At 37.8% G+C, this 6,041-nt stretch overlaps 1 long non-coding RNA gene across 4 annotated transcripts; it reads left to right on the forward strand.

The window, feature by feature from the left end:
• Positions 1–681: 681 nt before the first annotated feature.
• Positions 682–3,109, forward strand: LOC107465712 (uncharacterized). Of its 4 annotated transcripts, none has more exons than XR_008002884.1 (5): positions 682–951; positions 1,250–1,350; positions 2,553–2,741; positions 2,816–2,897; positions 3,073–3,109. It is a non-coding gene; the product is annotated as an uncharacterized LOC107465712 (long non-coding RNA). The 4 variants fall into 4 exon arrangements; XR_008002885.1 differs by having other exon boundaries at positions 2,807–2,897; positions 2,988–3,099; XR_008002886.1 differs by having other exon boundaries at positions 2,988–3,099.
• The last annotated feature ends 2,932 nt before the right edge of the window (positions 3,110–6,041 follow it).

Here is a 6,041-nt window from a genome sequence, read left to right on the forward strand (position 1 = left end):
AAAATGAGGTGGTTACAGTTGCGTTGGAAAGCTAACATCTAGGGCTTTGCAACGATATATAATTTCTTATAGTGTCCATGCAGCTAGATGACGCGCACGCGCACTTGACGCGCACGCGCACTTGACGCGCACGCGCACATTGGTAAAAATTCTATTGGCGCGCACGCGCACCTGGCGCGTACGCGCGACATGCGCGACGTATTGCAACTGCAGAAAACACAGATTAGAGGCTGCAGAGTGGGGGAATCATTCATACAACTATTCATTCACAATTTTAGGTTTTAGATGTAGTTTTCTCACTACTAGAAAATTAGTTATTACAGACGGATATTTCCGACGAATTTTATCCCACTGAAATACAGACGAAATTTCAGAGGGATTTTTTTGTCGGAAAACAAAAAAAAAATAGATTAGCATAAATTATAGACGAAAAAGAGAATCCATCTATAATTCTGTTGGAAAAATTAATTTTTTTTCCGTGGAATGGTTACAGATGGATTTTCCGTCTGTAATTAAGTAGATAAAACACGCGTTTTATTAAATTATTACAGACGGAAAAATCCGTCTGTAATTTAAAATTTTCTGTCTGAAAATTTTAATTTAGACCTAACCTATACCCTCTTCTCTCTCCGTGGCAGCTCCGTTCAAACTGTGTTTCGAGCTCCATTCATAGATCAAACACGAGTTTCTTCCTCTCTCCCTGGCACGAGTTACTTTTTTCTCCGTGGCTGCTACTTCTGCTTCTTCCGCCGTGGCCGTTGCCACTGCCGCCGCTGCTTGCATCGCACAATCTCTCTGTCATCCCTTGCGTCCTACGAGATCCCCCCGCCGCCGCTCTCGTCGCAGGGCTCTCTCTGCCGACGCTCTCATCGCATCTGCTCCCTCTGGCACCTGTTCCATCTAATCTCAACTAGCTCTCTCAGTTCTTCTTGTAACCATCTCAAATTTCAGGTATATAAATCCTGATTTTGTGATTCTGTTCTTCGTGATAAACCTTAGGGCTCAATTTTTCTGTGCCAGTTTTAGGTTTATCATACTCTATTTTTGTGCTTCGTTTGAATCTGCGGATTTACTCTGATTTTGATGAATTTTTTCTGCAATCGAAGCTTTTGTTTGAATCATTTGCTTGGACGAATGTTGAATCTGTTCTGTTCTGCTTTGTTCAAGTAATTTGTAATTCAATTTGAGCTATTTGTTTGATAATTATTTACAACTTTCATTGTTTGATAATCATTTGCTTGTTATTCAGTGTTACAGCTCAAGATCTTGTTGACACTATGCTTCTAAATTTGCTTCTAAATTTCTGATATCTTCACTCTTAACGATGGATCTGTAACGCCTCTACTCAAGGTTAGGGTTTCATGTCTCTAATTATATGCTAATTATGAGATTATGTTGATAGTAATTGAGATTGTGAATGTTGCAGAGCATGACAGTGCATAATATGTATGTTGGAGAGGGTTCAGACTTCCAATATAATATATAAAAGGGTGGCTGAGCAGTGGGGTTCTCTTGGTGACTTGACTACGTCTGTTACATCAATTTGATTCGATTGATACAGAAGGAATACTCAGGATCTGCTAGAACTGGCGATGGATCTGTGAGACGAGATCAAGTTGGTGGGGTCAAAATACTCAGGTTAATATTTCAATTGCATAACCCTTATAGAGTTCTATTTTATGTTTCAGAATTGTTATTCTGGTAAATAAGGTTTAGTTTAATATTTAATCTGTATTGGTTTCTGTGTTGTTGGCTTATGTATTTTGCAGCTTGTTCATCAGGGTTCACTGAATTATATTAGTTCCCAGGTAAAGCTGGCCCTCCTTGTCTCTCCCAAGTCTTGAAGACATACTTAATCAATTTTTAACCCTTTAATTCTTATCTTCTATAAGCTCTGAAGCAATGGTAAAAGGATTGGAGGAGTTAGTAATCAATTTTTAACCCTTTAATCTGAGAAGGCTCAAAGTGAGTTGGAGCATAGTCCAATCTTCTCATTCAGAACCAAAGAGTTGGAGCATAGTCCAATCACTAGTCTTCCACTACTTCAGTACTATCGAGAGTGCGTTTGAGCCTACAAGCTTCTAAGTAATATTTTTCTCTTCATGGAACAGTTGGTTGAATCTATTTTAAGCAAGGTTGTAGAAGAGTTCGAGCATCAGATTGCAAGCTGAGGAGGTGAACAGTTACAACCAAAAATAACTTCAAGAGATCCTGTTTCTCAAAGCAATGGGTCTTCAAGAGGTGAATAGTTACAACCAAAAATTTCTTGAATGTAAGTAGAACTGTCCAATGAACATGACAGCATAGCAAAGAAATAGAAAAGTGCTGTTGATTCCTTTTATTGTTGATCTTTTTCTAGTCATATTCTAGCACTTGTTCTGTTTGGTTTATTTTCTTGAGAGTAAAAACTAAAACGAGGTTTAAGGCCACCTAATTAGAAGATAAGAGGTGAATTTAATACATTAACAGATGTAATACATTCGTTTTTTTTCTCTAATTATATGCTAATTATGAGATTATGTTGATAGTAATTGAGATTGTGAATGTTGCAGAGCATGACAGTGCATAATATGTATGTTGGAGAGGGTTCAGACTTTTAAACATTAGCCTGAAAAGAAAATGTGCAAGTTTCATTGAACCTTGAAAAGGGATCGAGATGGGGGGAGGGGCGGCGGGGGGCACCTGATTTCTTCTACATGGAAGCTCAGCGCCTTGGCTATGTTGCTCGCTCTGCCTTCAAGGTTCTCGAAACTTCTGTTTCTTCTTCTTCTTCTAACTAACTAACTAACTAACTTTGAGTTAACAGCTGGTACAGATACAGAAGCAGCACAAGCTCATCAAGGCTGGCTCATCCGTATTGGACCTCGGCTGTGCTCCGGGTGCTTGGCTCTCCACAGGTACCCTCTCTTACTTGAAACTTACCAAATAAAAGAAAATGGACTGACTTTGTTGTGGCAAAATGCTGAACAAACATTTTATGGAATTAGGGTTCCGAATTTTTGGTGGTGGTTTTGCTCAACAATCACCATTCCTAAATGTAATATAATCAAGTTTTGGCTGTTGACTTTTCAGCAAAAAGGGTTTTCTGTTATACTTTCGGACATGTGCCCTTTGGTTTCTGGAATGACAACTAAAGATGCAGCTCTGTCAGTGGAGCTAAGGATGCGAGCATTGGATTTGGCTGTTGGCAGAAGAGCTGCATTTTCAGTTTATACTGACGGTGATGATAATCAGGAAGGTGAGCAAAGCCATGATGATCCATCCACTTTGGCGAAAACTGGAGTGTTGCAAGTTGGTGGGAACCTTCTTATAAAGCTTTTGGAGAGTGAAAATGCAAAAGGTGGTGTGGTTCATTTATTGTTCCAAATTGCTGATTTTTGAAAACAGGATAGTTAATGTATCTTGAGTTAACTAGGTCTTGTATATAAATTCTTGCAGGAAATTTGTTGCTTGCTAAGAGAAGCTTATTTTCAATGCATTTGTACTCATAATTTGGGTTAACTTGGTAGAACTGCTGTTTTGTGTTTTTGTTTATTTTTTGTACCTCTCCGCAGCATTATCTGTTCATAGACTGGTGTAACTTTTAAAACTCTTATTCTAGTTCACTTTCCCTCGTAACATGCATCATCTAACAAGTTGGATATTTACTGTGGTTTCTTATTTTGTGATTGCAGAACAATCTTTATGAACTCTGGGCCCTTCTCAATTTTCTTCTGCCTGAAATTTTTAGCTCTGCTGAAACTTTTGATAAATGGTTCCAAATATCAGGTAAAATGATCTAAATATACTTTACTATTTACTTGTAAATACATATTTTAACATATAAAAATTAATTTTAACAAAATGCTTAAATATAATGTCTATGTCATTATTATTACTCTTATTTGAATATAAATTTTCACTTATGAGTTACCAAAATAATTTAGTTAACTATGACGCTGAAAAAAAAGATAAGACTCATTAATCCTTTTCCCGCCTTTGAGAAAAGATTAAGAATCTTACTATAAAAACATTTGGAACGATGTGTCACGGTTAGATAAAAGAGTGAGTAAAACAAGGAAGGATAGTTAAATGATGATAATGAATTCTAAAACTTAGTAATATGGATGAGATTCCAAGTCACCAGTTTTGAATAGGATAAAAGATAAACAGAAACTTAAAAAGGAATATGATAGATATAGCTGAGATAAAAAAGGTGTTTATTGCAATTGTTTCTAACTTTTCCACAGGCTTCAATTATTATATGTATAAATGTTTCTATGATCATAGTGATGCTTATTTTAATCTTGATTCTATTTGGTTGATTTTAGATTTCTGCAAGGACCTGAAACTGATCGAGCTACAATGAAAAAAATTAGAGAGGCCATTGACAACCAAACAGAAATTATTGTGTAGCTCATTAATTATCAAAGAGTGGTAACAATTAATATAAGCTTCTTTAATTAACATTTATTCTTTCTATATCCTTTGATTACTCTGCAGTCTGCACTTGGTGGAGGAAATTGTGATCACATCAATGTAGTACTCTTTGTTGTTGTATGGAATAATTATTATGGCTCTTTGCTATGTGTGGACACAACTCCGTTCAACTAACCAGCAAGTGTACTGGGTCGTCCAAGTAATACCTTACGTGAGTAAGGGTTGATCCCACAGAGATTGTTGGTATGAAGCAAGCTATGGTCACCTTGTAAATCTCAGTCAGGCGGATAATAATTGATTATGGGAAATATAAAGAGATACTTGCTTAAATAATAAAGGATAGAAATACTTATGTAAATTAATGGTGGGAATTTCAGATAGGCGTATGGAGATGCTGTGCTCCTCCTGAATCTCTGCTTTCCTACTTCTTCCTTCTTCCTTCTCATCACTCCTTTCTATGGCAAGCTGTATGTAGGGCATCACCGTTGTCAATGGCTACATCCCATCCTTTCAGTGAAAAAGGTCCAAATGCTTTGTCACAGCACGGCTAATCATCTGTCGGTTCTCAATCAGGTTGGAATAGAATCCCTTGATTCTTTTGCGTCTGTCACTAATGCCCAGCCTTCAGGAGTTTGAAGCTCGTCACGGTCATTCAATCCCGGAATCCTACTCGGAATACCACAGACAAGGTTAGACTTTCCAGATTCCCATGAATGCCGCCATCAATTCTAGCTTATACCACGAATATTCTGATTGGGGAATCTAAGAGATATGCGCCCGGCCTAAGGTAGAACGGAAGTGGTTGTCAATCACGTGCGTTCATGGGTGAGAATGATGATGAGTGTCACGGATCATCACATTCATCAAGTTGAAGTGCAACGAATATCTTAGAATAGGAATAAAGAGAATTGAATAGAAACAGTAGTAATTGCATTAAAACTTGAGGTACAGCAGAGCTCCACACCCTTAATCTATGGTGTGTAGAAACTCCACAGTTGAAAATACATAAGTGAAAGACCGAATTGCCAAAAGATACTGAATACAATAGTAAAATGTTCTATTTATACTAAACTAGCTACTAGGGTTTACAGAGGTAAGTAATTGATGCATAAATTCACTTCCGGGGCCCACTTGGTGTATGTTTGGGCTGAGCTTGATCTATCCACGAGCTGAGGCTTCTCTTGGAGTTGAACGCCAAGTTGTAACGTGTTTTGGACATTCAACTCCGGGTCGTGACGTGTTTCTGGCGTTTTACTCCAGACAGCAACATGGAACTGGCGTTGAGCGCCAGTTTGCGTCGTCAATTCCAGAATAAAGTATGAACTATTATATATTGATGGAAAGCTCTGGATGTCTACTTTCCAACGCCGTTGAGAGCGCACCATTGGAAGTTCTGTAGCTCCAGAAAATCCATTTCGAGTGCAGGGAGGTCAGATTCCAACAGCATCAGCAGTCCTTTTGTCAGCCTCCTTATCAGAGTTTTGCTCAAGTCCCTCAATTTCAGCCAGAAATTACTTGAAATCACAGAAAAACACACAAACTCATAGTAAGATCCAGAAATATGAATTTAACATAAAAACTAATGAAAACATCCCTAAAAGTAGCTTGAACTTACTAAAAAC

The sequence above is a fragment of the Arachis duranensis genome, chromosome 9 (assembly GCF_000817695.3).
Source record: "Arachis duranensis cultivar V14167 chromosome 9, aradu.V14167.gnm2.J7QH, whole genome shotgun sequence".
In the NCBI taxonomy this organism is placed as follows: domain Eukaryota; kingdom Viridiplantae; phylum Streptophyta; class Magnoliopsida; order Fabales; family Fabaceae; genus Arachis; species Arachis duranensis.